The 12,792-nt window shown below is 43.8% G+C and overlaps 3 non-coding genes across 3 annotated transcripts; 1 reads left to right on the plus strand and 2 right to left on the minus strand.

Moving 5' to 3' along the window:
* The first annotated feature begins 1,722 nt into the window (after positions 1-1,722).
* Positions 1,723-1,796, plus strand: trnan-guu (transfer RNA asparagine (anticodon GUU)). The gene has a single exon. It is a non-coding gene; the product is annotated as a tRNA-Asn (tRNA).
* Positions 1,797-7,278: 5,482 nt separating this feature from the next.
* Positions 7,279-7,360, minus strand: trnas-uga (transfer RNA serine (anticodon UGA)). Its single transcript has one exon. It is a non-coding gene; the product is annotated as a tRNA-Ser (tRNA).
* Positions 7,361-10,032: 2,672 nt separating this feature from the next.
* Positions 10,033-10,114, minus strand: trnas-aga (transfer RNA serine (anticodon AGA)). The gene has a single exon. It is a non-coding gene; the product is annotated as a tRNA-Ser (tRNA).
* Positions 10,115-12,792: the final 2,678 nt, after the last annotated feature.

Consider the following 12,792-nt stretch of genomic DNA (forward strand, 5'->3'; position numbering starts at 1 on the left):
CGATGTTTGGTCAGGGTCAATATTTTTTGATAATTCGATTTGACATCAACGATTTTAAAAAAATTGAAAACTGTCAAAGGTTTCAGAATCCAACTCTTCATGTCATTGGGTCAGGAAAACTTTGTTAACTTTCATACATTGTGCATGGACAGAGCAGAAGGCCCTGCACCTCTTTCAATATTGTTTTTTTTTAATGCAGAGTTATCAAAAGGAAATTGGACAATGACTTGAAAGGGAGAAAAAGATCAGGGTTATGGAAAGAGACAAATCAATTGAGATTAACAAGAAAGCTTGTTGAACAAAACTGACATAGATTGATTGTCCAAAAGACCTCTTACTGCGCTGTGCCATTTGATGATGACATTGTTGATCAGTCTGTCTCCAGCATTCCTAATGAGAACAGCCAAATTCCATTTCTTCAAAACAAAGATCCAATGTGCTGCTGCATGACGTCACCGCTTAACATTTTAGTGAAGCCCATTGAGCCTTTGTGCTGTTTCCTGTTTCTGTGGTGCAGTGATTTTCATGCTTGCCTAGCACATGAAACGTTCTCCGGTTTAAAACTGGGCAGAGCCATAATCAGAATTTGTGGGTTCACGTTGAAGCCACGTGACCTGGTCAGTGTTTATCCCTCAACCAAGAACACATGGTCCGCTCATTGTGACGTGCCTGGTTTTGACTGTTTCCTGAGCGGTGATTGGCTGCCGTGTTCCCTACATTACAACAATGACTGCACTTCAATTAAAGCAAAACTGCGGAAATCTGGAAAGGAAAACAGAAAATACAGGAAAAACTCAGCAGGCCTGACAGCATCTTTTGAGAGACAAACCTACTGAGTTTTTCCAACATTGTCTGTTTTTATTTCAAAAAGTACTTACTTGGCGGGAAAGTGGTTTGAGACATCCACTGGTCTGGAATAGCGCTATTAAAATGCAAGTCTGTCCTTCTTTAATTATCTTAACTCCTAGTCCTCTGGTTACTGACCCCCGTCAGTGGAAACAGTCCCTCCCTATCTGCTCCATCAAACCGCCTCGTCCCCGTTGCCCCCACCACCGTCATTTTGAACAGCTCCGTGAAATCTCCGTTTAACCCTCTTTGCTCCACGGAGGACAATCTCGGTCTCCATAAAATCTCCATTAACTTAATTTACTCATCCCTAGACATGATGCAAGACGGAGGATTGAGAGATATTTTGGAATATATTGTCAGTTGGCAGGTGGGAAAATGGAGAAGGAACCAAAATAGAAATCTCAGTCTCCAGCTCTGTGAATCTTCAGATATTCTTTGGGAACCGGAATCAGAGGAGAATGAAGAGTGAACTGTCCGACTGACCAGAGACAGTCAAGGTACCTTTCCCTTCTTTAAGACGCTGGAACTTTGACTCTATGTTATCAGTGAAATTAGCTGATCTGAGACATTGAAAGGATTTTCGTTACTGCACCTCAGGAATTCAAACTTAATATCGGCTTTGGGACAATCAGAATACTTGGTAACAGACAAGACAGCGAAAGGCTCGAAGGGAGACGGCACCGGTTGTAGGAGAGCTGGTTCCCGGTGACATGGATGTGTCTGCAGTGGGTGGGATCAGACTGTTTCTATGTATCCACAATGAATGTCCCAACCTTTATTTTGGAAGAGTAAAACTGATAGAGAACAATTGTCATTCCTGTAGCAACAATCTGAAACTTTAACTCGATGACACCCTGGTTAGAGGCTGCATCGGTCTCTGTGGCGCAATTGGTTAGCGCGTTCGGCTGTTAACCGAAAGGTTGGTGGTTCGAGACCACCCAGGGACGAAACTTCCCTTTTTTTTCAGCATTCATTGTCACTCAGTTCCCGGTTGTCATTGGCTACTTGAGCTGAATGTCAAAACCCCGGAAATGTTGCCGGCTCCACTGTTATCCAGTGAGCTCCCAGGTAAGCGGCTTTTTTTCGAATATTCATTTCAAATATAATGAGAAAACATTTAGACCTACCATGCACTGATTTCCAACACACTGGAAATTTATGAAGCTATTGGATTCAAACAAACCCATCAATTATTCTCTCTTCCTCAGCTCCACCGTGAGTGAGACAGGGAAAAGCAGCAAAGCAGCAATATTCCGGCCCCGCACTCTCCAATCACCCGCTGCCAGTAGAAAGCGGCGACTGCAGCTTCAATCAGCGGGTTACTGCCCATCCCTGGGACACAAGATACTCCAACCCGGGCCAAACCTCCCAATACACCGAGCACAGGCTCAGGAAAACTCAGGTACATTATATCACGGTCACAAAACCTCGGAGCAGCATTTACAGAATACCCGAGTGAGTGAGTCACAAATAGAAGTCACACCAACTTTCTAAATCGTTTCACTGTAAAATTCCGTCATCTTATTGAAAAGCTGACTGTTGTGAATCTGAAAATGAGCACCATGGGATTTGTGTTACTGAGTGACTTGTTCTCCACTGATTGTCCTTCAGGTTTGCAATTCAAATTGTGTTGGATATTGAAGCGAATCTGTTTTTTAAAATGAGGACACAAAGCAGGTAAATATTGAATCCAGGAACAAATCCTGAGGAAAATGGATCACAATGTTTGGAAGGAGTTGCAGCTGAGAAGCGGAAGCTATGAATTATGTTATTGATAATTGAGTGGAAAGCACTGGGGCCTTGTCAATCATTGTGGCTGAGTGATGAAAACGATGCTGTTAAAATCCACTGGGGTTTCCCCAGGAAAAATCCAATCTTACCGACTGTGCTTCTTATTATTGCTGATTTTAACCAGGTGTCCACAGAACTCTCGGATCAATGGAAGAAAAAACATCCAAAAATTCTCCTGATTTTTGGACACTTAGGGAATGAAAGGCTCTCGGGATCGGGTGAGAAATTGGTGTTGAGGCTGGAGATCCGCCATGATCTTATAAAGTGACAGAGGAGGCTTGTGGGGCCTTATGACGTATTGTTGCTGCTTTGCTTCTGTTCTATTTGAGGAGCAATTCTAGGCAAGGCGATGGGCAGTAATAATGAAGCTTGGTTTCAAATACCACTTCCACTGCTGCTAAAATTGCCCGATTGGTCGAAAAAGTGGCAGCTCACAGTTAAAGCAGGTGTATGTGGTGTTTCACTTGAACAGAAATACTGAGAGACAATAAAATATAAATGGCTGTGGAGAAAAGGCGGGGTTGTTGAATTAGCTGTGAAACTTGTGCAGGACAGATATTCGCCTCCAGCTCTTTCTGCCCGTCCAGGTCAATTAGCTGCTTGATGCAAACACAGTCAGATAGTGCGAACGTAAAACAGAACGTGATCGGTTTACAGATAGCAGCGTACAGAGACACCAGGATCTTCCTGATTCGCCCAAGTACTGATTACAGGAATGTGCACAGTGCCGCTTATCCACAATCACACTTCCCTTCCAGTCTTGTCTACGTTGTTCAGCTTTGAAAATGCTCATATTTTCACATTGGATTTCAATGTGAAGAAAGCAGAGCTGTAATAAGCTTATATAGTTCAGCCGATGTACTGCAAGAAGTTACATAACAGGCATATGAAAACAGTGCTCTTTGGACGTGGTGAGCTCCAGTCAAGGATTGACACCATTAATGTGTCGGTCAATTAGTCTCGTGACAAATCTCGTGCTGGAAATTACAAGAAATCTCGCTGAATTTGCTCCTTGTTTTGGTTTCAAACGAGCCGAATACAAGGTAAGAAAGTACATCTCGCTCGAGTGGGTTATAAAATGGCAGAATGAACCGTGCTGTTGGGAAACATAAAAATATGGAAAGTTGCAGCACAAAAAGAGGACATACGGCCTGGCGTGCTGCTGTCAAAGAGCAGTAGTGATTGGTTGATCCATCAGGAGTGATATTTATGTCAATGCAAACAGTAGGCAGCAAAATGTGCCCTTATCCCACCCATATTTTTCCTGGCGCCACCATCTCTGCGGTCAGTCCTTTGCACCCAGCACTTCTCTTGTCCTTCTTTCACTCCGCTTCTGTCTTTGTTCTCGATTTGACCAAATATGACATTTCCAACTCTGCGGTGAAACTTCTACTATCACCCCACTGGTTCTGGTGGAGCTGTTAAATGGTTTCCATCAATAAGTAATTAATACTCATTTTAACAAGATAAAAAAATCTACATTCCCTGCTTGGGAATCGAACCCAGGTTACTGCTGATAAAGGGCCGAATCCTGACCACTAGACCATCGGGGTCAAATCGTCTCAATTTCTCTGTTCCTTTCACCCACTCTAACCTGTCTCTCTCTGAACTTGCTGCAGTCCGTTCTCTCAGGTTCAACCCTGACATTGTCATCAAACCTGCTGACGAGGGTGGTGCTGTTGTTGTTTGGCGCACTGATCTCTACCTCGCAGAGGCTGAGGGTCAACTCGCAGACATTTCCTCCTACCTGCCCCTGGACCATGACCCCACCACTGAACATCAAGCCATTGTTTCCAGGACTGTTACTGACCTCATCTCCTCTGGAGATCTTCCTTCCACAGCTTCCAACCTCATCGTCTCCCAACCTCAGATGGCCCGCTTATACCTCCTGCTCAAAATCTACAAACAGGACTGTCCCGGCAGACTGATCGTGTCAGCCTGTTCCTGCCCCACGGAACTCACTTCTTGCTATCTTGACTCCATTCTCTCTCCCCTTGTCCAGTCACTTCCCACCTACATCCGTGATTCCTCTGACACCCTACAGCATATCTACAGCAGAACACCTTCGGTCTGTCTGCGAGCATGACCCAGACCTCCCTGTCGCTTGCCATTTCAACACACCACCCTGCCCTCATGTCCACATGTCCGTCCTTGGCCTGCTGCACTGTTCCAGTGAAGCTCAATGCAAACTGGAGGAACAGCACCTCATCTTCCGACTCGGCACTTTACAGCCTTCCGGACTGAATATTGAATTCAAAAACTTTAGATCATGAACTCTCTCCTCCATCCCCACCCCCTTTCCGATTTCCCTTTTTTTCCAACAATTTATATATTTTTTTCTTTTCCCACCTATTTCCATTATTTTTAAATGTACTTCCATCCATTGTTTTATCTCTACCTTCTAGCCTATTTCGATCCCTTCCCCCACCCCACCCCCACTAGGGCTATCTCTACCTTGCTCGTCCTGATTTCTACCCTTAATGTCACCTGTTAGCACATTTCTTAGCTAATGTCACCACCGTCAACATCTCTTTTTCCTTTTGTCTATGACATCTCTTCTTTGCCTCCGCCTATCACTGCCCCTCTATCCAGCTCAACCTGCCCCACCCCCCACAACCAACTTATATTTCACCGCATTTCTCCATTTCCTTAGTTCTGAAGAAGAGTCACACGGACTCGAAACGTCAACTGTGCTCCTCTCCGCAGATGCTCTCAGGGCTGCTGGGTTTTTCCAGGTATTTTTGTTTCAGATTTCCAGCAGCCGCAGTATTTTGTTTTTATCTGAGAGAGAGAAATCAATACGTTTCAGTGAGTTACACGCTGTCTCAGATAGAGATATGACAGACATTAAGTGATTGTGGTGACAAACGTGCCCGTCTTAGCAAAGAAATGTTTGGAATGACATGAATTTCTAAACAAGAGCACACAACAGAATATACCATCAATGAATATTTACGTTACTTGACGATCTGTAGTTACAGTTTGAATAAGAGGAAATAAAATAACATGAAACATTCTGGTGAAGATACATCTTTTATCTTTGTGGAATGATGCAGCATGATTTATTTTCACACCGACACACAGAACAGGTGATGTCTCATATGTAATACTGTTGGCTGTAATGAAACTGAATATTAGGACCTGCGCGGAACAAACAGTCAAAACTTGTAGTTTTAGGCCAAAGTCAGAGGCCCTTTTCTAAATCAACGCTCACCTTATAGAGACATAGAATAGTGTAGTAACAACAGAGACAGAGCCTGGTGTGGTAATTACTGAGACAGGGCCTAGTGCAATTTAAGCAGAGGCATTACTAGAGAGACAATCTAATGTTACTTAAGCAAAGACGTGACCTAGTGCACGAATAACAGGGGCGGGGACGAGTGCTATATTAACATAGACAAGGTCTACTGCTGTAATAACGGAGATGGGTCTAGTGCAATAGTTACCGATACAGGGCCTGGATCAACATCAAGTAAAATAGGGCAGTTATTACAGGCACAGGGCACAGAGTAATGGCTTCCCAGAGAGAGTCTAAGGCCGTAATATCGGAGACTGCCGCCAGTGTAAGAGTGACAAACATGATCTCGTGGAGTAAAAACAGGGAAAGGGAGAGTGGAATAGAAGCAGAGACAGAGGTACAAAGACAAAGTCTCTGCAAAGACAGGATCCATTTTAATTAAAAAGACAGACAAGCTCGAGTGTAATACAGGCTGATATAGAGTCTAGTGTAAATTGTTCTGAAATACGCTCTAGAGGAATATAAGTGCAGACATGATTGAGTGTGTTATAAGCAGCGCCGCGACCTAGTGAAACATAAGTGAGACAGTGCCGAGTGCAGTAATAATTGGGACAGGATCTTGTGTAATACGAACCAGCCTGGTGTAGCAATAACACTGACCGGATCCAGTTTAAGAAAACTGATACACGGTCTAGTGCAGCTTCACATAATTCAGGGCTCTTTTTAACATCAACTGATGCAGTGTCTGGTGAATTAAATACCGGCAAAGGTGCAAGATCAATAAAAACAGAGACATACACTAGTACAGCAATAAGAGAGTAATGGTTTAGGACAATAACAACAGAAACAGTGAATTGTGTGATATGAATGGAGGCATGTATTGGTGCAGCATCACCTGAGACAGGGTCCAGTTTGATAGACACGGGGCAGGTTCTCCTGGAGTAATAGCTGAGACAGAGTCTTGTGAAATGCAAATAAAAACATGTTCTAGTTTTCTATAACCAGAGACAAGCTCTAGTGCAGTGCCAACTGGGGCATGGCTTATTGTAACTTTAGCCAAGCGCTGCTTCAGTGCAGTCATGACTGAGATAGTGTCAACTGTATTGTGGCCCTAGTCCATTACATAAACAACTGAGATTGAACCAATTACAGAAACAACTGAGAGATGACCTTCTCTAATATGATCAGAGACATGTCCTAGTGTAATAGAAACAGAAACAGTGTCTAAGTTAATATGAACAGAGACAGTGCAAAATGCAGTAATAATTGAGACCGCGTCTGCTTCATATGATGTGAGCAATCACGGTTCCACTGCCACCCACTGGTCAATATTTGCTACTGCAGGTGTTGTGAAAATGTCGATCCCATTTACAATGGTTAAAATCAGAAATAATGGAAAACGTAGTCGGCAGGATTTGAACCTGCGTGGGGTAACCCCAATGGATTTCAAGTCCATCGCTTTAACCAATCGGCCACGACTCCAGATGTTGGCAGTAAGCCTGTATTATTTATATGAAGTCATAGAATGGTTACAGCAGACAAAGAGGACCTTCTGCCCGCCCTGTCTCTGTCACAACCTAGCCGGGCATGCACGCGCGTTATTTCCTCTGTGAAAATTCAGGGAGATCAATGTTGTTTCCTCTAGGAGCCTCAGCTTGTTCTGAATTTCAAACTGTGGAAGGTAATCGACCTACAAGAGCCACAAGGTTGTAATGCATTCCTCTCAATCATCAATAACATCATTCACATCTTCCACTTCTTTGCTGCACCTCCTTCCAAACATTGCAAACTCCACTTGCATCGTTCATCCTGATATTTTTCTCTTTGACATTTTAATATGAAGTTGCACAACCGATGTTAATCAAGTTTGTGTTGGTGAATATGTATCCATCTTCTCGGGTTACTGAACCGCATTGACACGCACAGAGGAACAAACACCGACACATACAACGAGAGTGACAGAGGCCGAAGGAGAGACAAACACCCAGAAAGCAAGGATGTCACCAACTTGGCCAATTATTGTTCCATTTCAGACTCCAAATGTAGTGAATATTTGCAGATGAACTGAAGTCAGAAACACGGGGGTGTTTGGGTGGTTTTCTTTTTCATTTGACTGATAATTTATTCTGCAGACAGTTTGTGTTAGTCAGGAATGAGAAGAACGGGAGTTGGCAGGATTGGAACCACGTGGAAAAACGCTTCAACCACTCGGCCAGGACAACTGAGTAAAGGCTGCATGTTGTTTGTTTAAAATAATAGAATGAATACAGGGAGTTCCAGTGAAAGAAGGTCTTCCAGTCCGTGCGATTGTCCAACCTTTTCCCAGTCACCCTGGGATTTACACTGTCTCTCCTCATTCTCCCAACGGAAATACAACACTGCACAGCTCAGCTGCCCCTTCACCGCACAGGGAATCTTTTGGAAGCGTCTCAAATAACAAAGCACCAGGAAGTTTGACAGCGGTGGGAGTAAAGCCCAAATCATCAGAGAGATCGAAACCTGAACCAGCGGCTGATCCCGCTCGGCCTCACTACCACATTCAGATTAGACACAAACATTGTCTTCACCAACATTGATACTGAATTAGAATATTAAAAAAAAGACCAGGAATTAGCCATTCGGCCCCTCGAGCATCCTCAGCTACTTAATAAGATCATGTGAAATCTTCAATCATCCTCCACTTTGTAACATCCAGAAGTTTAGTTGCTGAACAGTCTCCACTCAAAATTAAAAGAGAAATGTCCTGTTAACTGCTTTTTTTTTTGCTGATATGAAGTCAGGGAACTAACATGGATAGTGTTTGGGTGGTGAAAATGGGAAACTGAACCACATTGGCACACACAAAAAATCACAAATACGCATTGTTAAGATTTGAAATTGTGAATATTTTCACACTGTCTTTCAATGTGCAGAAAGTGGAGCTGTGATCAGCTTATAGCTCAGAAGATGTACAGCAAGAATGTATATAACAGGCTGATGCTCACGGTGCCTCTTTGGAGTCGGTGAGCTGCTTCTTACGATTGTGACCATTTAAATGTCGTTCAACGAGTCCGGTTCCAAATTCTGTGCTCAAAATGACAAGAAAACTCGCTGAATTTGCTTATTGTCTTGAATTCAAAGCATCACATGGAAGATAAGAAAGTTAATCTTAACCGTGGTGTTAGGAAACGTAAAATGTCAGAAAGTTACAGCAAAGAAAGAGGCCATTCGGCCCTGTGTGCTGCTTTCAAAGAGCAGTGTGATTGGTTGATCTGAATATTCAAAGATATTCGCCATTTAGGAAGAATGGGCAAAAAGGAAAACGAGGCGGGGTCGCGCTGTTAATAAGGAACGAGATTGGTACATTAGTGAGAGAGGATCTTAGATTGAAGGATCAAGATGTAGAATCAGTTTGGGTGGAGCTAAGAAACAGCAAGAGGCAGCAAACATTGGCGGGGGTTGTTTATAGGCCACCAAACTGTAGTGGAGTTTACATTTACAAACTTCACCAAGGACAAGTTTCTTTGACCAAATGGTCTGTGTTGGATGAACACAAGTGTCCTCTTCAGCCAATGAGTAGAACCATTGCTGTTCGCTGGAACATGAAATCGATACTGTCCTCCTTTAAGGCAGTTCTTAAAGCCTCCCCCTTTGACCCACCTTTTCGTTATCTGACCAAATATGTGGCTCGGTGTCACACTTTGATATATAATGCTCCTGGGGAACGCCTTATGACGTTTCATTAGGTAAAAGGAGCTTTATAAATATAATTTGTTGTTGTAGTCCATATATAGAAAGAGACAAACTCCTCTTGCCTCATTCATCCTGGTATTTTTCACTATAACTTTGTAATGTGAAGTTGCATAGCTAATGTGAATACAGTTTGTGTTCGTAAAAATGTTTTCACCTCCTAAGGGAATTGAACCACATTGACCCACACAGGAACACTAACAGGTATACACCGAGACTGACAGGGGCCTAAGGAGAGACACATGCCAGAATGAAATCATGTCGCCAAATTGGCTAATTTTTTTTTCCAGTTCCGACTGGAGATTTGCAGAAGGCCGAGAAATGAATGGAAATAAGAGACTACGGATGTGTTTGGATCTCTTTTTCTCGATTCGAACGATCATTAATTCCGTCTGCGCGTGGTTAAAATTGGAAGTAATGGAAAACATAGTCGGCAGGATTCGAACCTGCGTGGGGTAACCCCAATGGATTTCTAATCCATCGCCTTAACCACTCGGCCATGACTACGGAAGTTGCCCTGATTATCGCATTATTTATATGAATTCATACAATGGTTACAGCAGTGAAAGTGGTCTTTCTGCCCGTCTTGTCAACATTTTCCCCGAAACCCTGCAATTTATCATGTCTCTCCTCGTTCTTCTGACCAAACTGGGTATGAAAGAGTGAGAATGATCCACCCCGGCCTATAACCGCCCCATCAATCTACTCTCCATCACCAGTAAAGTAATGGAAGGGGTCATCAACAGTGCTATCAAGCGGCACTGACTTAGCAATGACCTGATCACTGATGCCCCTTTTGGATTCCGTAAGGACCACTCAGCTCCTGACCTCATTACAGCTTTGGTTCAAACATAGACAAGAGAGCGGAACTCCAGAGATGGGATGAGAGTGACAGCCCTTGACATCAAGGCAGCATTTGACCGAGTGTGGCATCAAGGAGCCCTAGCAAAACTGGAGTCAATGGGCATCAGGGGAAACTCTCCGCTTGTTTGAGTCATACCTAGCACAAAGGAAGATGATTGTTGTTGTTAAAGGTCAGTCAGTGGGGAAGTTTGCTGATGATTGCACAATGTTCAGCCATGCCCCACTCCTCAGATACTGCAGCAATCCATGTCCAAATGCAGCAAGGCGTGGGAAATATCAAGGCTTGGGCTGACATGCGGTAAGTAACATTCGCACCACACAAGTGTCAGGCAATGGCCATCTCCAACATGAGATAATCCAACCATCGCTCTTGACGTTCAATGGCGTTACCATCACTGAATGCCCCACTATCAACATCCTGGGGGTTACCATTGACCAGGAACTGAACTTGACGGGCCATATAAACACTGTGACTACAAGAGGAGGTCAGACACTAGGAATCGTGCAACAAGTAACTCACCTCCTGACTCCCCAAAACCTGTCCACCATCTGCAAGGCACACGTCAGGAGTGTGATGGAATTCTCCCCACTTGCCTGGATGAGGGCAGACCCCGCAACACTGAAGAGGCTGGACACTGTCCAGGGCAAAGCAGTCCACTTGGCTGGCACCACATCCACGTTCACTCCCTTCACCACCGACGCACAGTAGCGGCAGTGTGTGCCATCTACAAGATGCACTGCAGGGTTTCACCAAGGCTCCTGAGACACCAGTGTTCAAACCCACCACCATTACCAGCCAGATGGACAAGCGCAGCAGACACATGGGAACACCACCATCTGGAAGTTCCCCTTAAAGTAACTCACCATCCTGACTTGGAAATATATCGCCGTTCCTTCACTGTCGCTGGGTCAAAATCCTGGAACTCCCTTCCTAACAGCACTGTGGGTGTCCCTACTCCTCATGGACCGCAGCAGTTCAAGAAGGCAGACCACCTTCCCAAGGGCAATTAAGGATGGGCAACAAATGCTGGCCTAGAAAGCGAATCTCACCTCCCGTGAATGAATAAAAAAAGATCCAGGTTAGCCTTCAAATTATATTGCTTTGTTCTCCTTCACTGCAAATGTCAGTGCCTGGAGCAAGTCTGACGTATTGGGTCAGGTGAGGAGCGAGCTGTAGCTTTCAATATTGGTTTTCTTAACACCGAGTTTCCAAATGGGAATTGTGCAGGGCTAACGAGAAAGAGAAGGAAATTGTCATAAATTATAAAGCTCTTTGTACAAAACTGACATAGATACCATATGTGGAAGGTCCTCTTACTGAGCTGTGCCATTTGATGATGACATTGTTGATCAGTCTGTCTCCAGCATTCCTAATGAGAACAGCCGAATTCCATTTCTTCAAAACAAAGACCCAAAGTGCTGCTGCATGACGTCACCGTTTAACATTCCAGACAGCTTCATTGGGATCTTTACAGCGCAGGGTTTATAGAGGCGAGTGGGGTCGTATTCGCTTCACATGTGATGGAGCTGCGGTTTGAAACCTGGCAAGAGCATTATCCAAGCTTGTTCAGTTGACTGTCAGCAAATGCCCGATAATTTAAATTTTTGTAAACACGAGCACAAGGCTGACTAAAGTTTTCACCATTGTTGATTTTAACCAAACGAATTACCAGTTAATTAGAAGGAAACCCATCAAAATACGTCCGTATTTTCTGATTTCCATTCATTTATCAGCATTCAGGAAATTTGCTTTCGGAAATGGAACAAATACTGAGCCAAGTTGATAACACCCTTGCTTTCTGGGTGTGTGTCTCTCCTCAGGCCTCTGTCACTCTCAGTGTATATTTCTGTGTCTGTTCCTCTGTGATTGTCAATGTGGTTCAGTTCCCTGAGGCGGTGAAAACGTTTTTAACATCGCAAACTTGAATCACATTAGTTGTGTGAATTCATGTTAAAATGTCGCAGAGAAAAGTATCAGCGTGAAAGATAAAACAGGAGATTGACCCTTTCTATATATATCCTAGAACAACAACAACTTATATTTATAAAGCGCCTTAACCTAATGAAATGTCACAAGGCGTTCCCCAGGATCATTATATTTCAAAGTGTGACACCGAGCCACATATTCGGTCAGATGTCTAAAAGCTCGGTCAAAAGGGGAGGCTTTGAGAACTGTCTTAACGGAGGAAAGTATGGATTTCATGTTCCAGCTAACAGCAATGGTTCTTCTCATTGGTAAAAAAAGTCGGTTGTGTTCAACCTAAACAGACCATTTGGTCCGAAAAAGTTGTCTCTGGTGGAAGAGATCGGGAATGAAAAAA

This window comes from Cetorhinus maximus, unplaced genomic scaffold (assembly GCF_964194155.1).
Source record: "Cetorhinus maximus unplaced genomic scaffold, sCetMax3.hap1.1 HAP1_SCAFFOLD_1103, whole genome shotgun sequence".
Taxonomy (NCBI): domain Eukaryota; kingdom Metazoa; phylum Chordata; class Chondrichthyes; order Lamniformes; family Cetorhinidae; genus Cetorhinus; species Cetorhinus maximus.